Here is a 1,174-nt window from a genome sequence, read left to right on the forward strand (position 1 = left end):
TAACAGATTTTCCATCTTTACATTAATGTCGTACGAATGTCGACCGAGGTTATGCTTACGCAGTACCGTAGAATTAATCCGTTGAGGGCTGTCTATTACCTCATTCTGAGGTATTACCAGTATAACCCAGTCAATGTTACTGTAACGCATCCGCGTTGATTGTATTATTTAAATCTTTAGGATTATGGTACGGTTTACGGGACGAGTTACAGGTTAGTTTACGGGACGTTCGTAAACTAATTTACATTTAGCAATGAGTGGTTAGTAGATAGTCTATACACAAAAGAGTGCAGACTTTTAATTTACTCATATCACTTTCCAATTTGCATCCTGCAACACAAGCTTCCTCTTCGTTACAGTTACCCCAAACAATGGAGGGCTAAAAAAACAAATTTGATTGACTCTCTGGGTTTTACAAGAATGGCCGGCATAACATACATGTATTACACTTCATTCATATATGTAAATGTAACCACCCTCTCAGACCAGTTCAAGACGATTCTAGCTTAAGAATCTACTCTGTCCATTGATGAAGTAGGTTAAAAGCACGTCTAATTAAACGTTTGTAGGCCAATTAGCGTATACGTATAACTATTTTTAAATTAGCTCGTAATTAACGAAAACATAATTCCATCAACTTGGAGCTAAAGCACAGATATACTAAGTATGCTGGTGCCATCACTAGATTTTACGTTCTGTCATATAGGTTCTGTACATGGGTAAATTGTGATGTTGGCGCAATACTAATTTGGTCTTCGATCGTGAGTAGTGACCATGCAATCGTCCTACTGGAAATTCTAACACCTGATTTAAACTGTGGTGCTGGCGTAATACCCAGTTGGTCCTCGCTACGACGGTAATTTCTGTCCATGCAATCATCCTACTGGAAATCCTAGTATAGTGACTCTTTAGTCGTTTTGTTCGTCCGCGCAGATCTTGACTGGATGCGTCGTCTGGATCATATACTGAAAACTCGGATGCAAATGAAACTGGACGAGCGCGCTAGGGCTAACTGGTTCTTCCTGAGTTTTTGACTGCAAAGATGTCTGCTGAATTGGGCGAATCCAAGCAGGAAGTGTCTTGTTCTGACTGGGTCTCTCGGTGGATGATAGAAGACTACTCCACTTCAGTCACCACAGTCTGCTGGGGGTAGTAAACTCGCTTGCGTTTGCAG

The sequence above is a fragment of the Phytophthora parasitica genome, assembly GCF_000247585.1.
Source record: "Phytophthora parasitica INRA-310 unplaced genomic scaffold supercont2.152, whole genome shotgun sequence".
NCBI classification, from domain to species: Eukaryota; Oomycota; class Peronosporomycetes; order Peronosporales; family Peronosporaceae; genus Phytophthora; species Phytophthora nicotianae.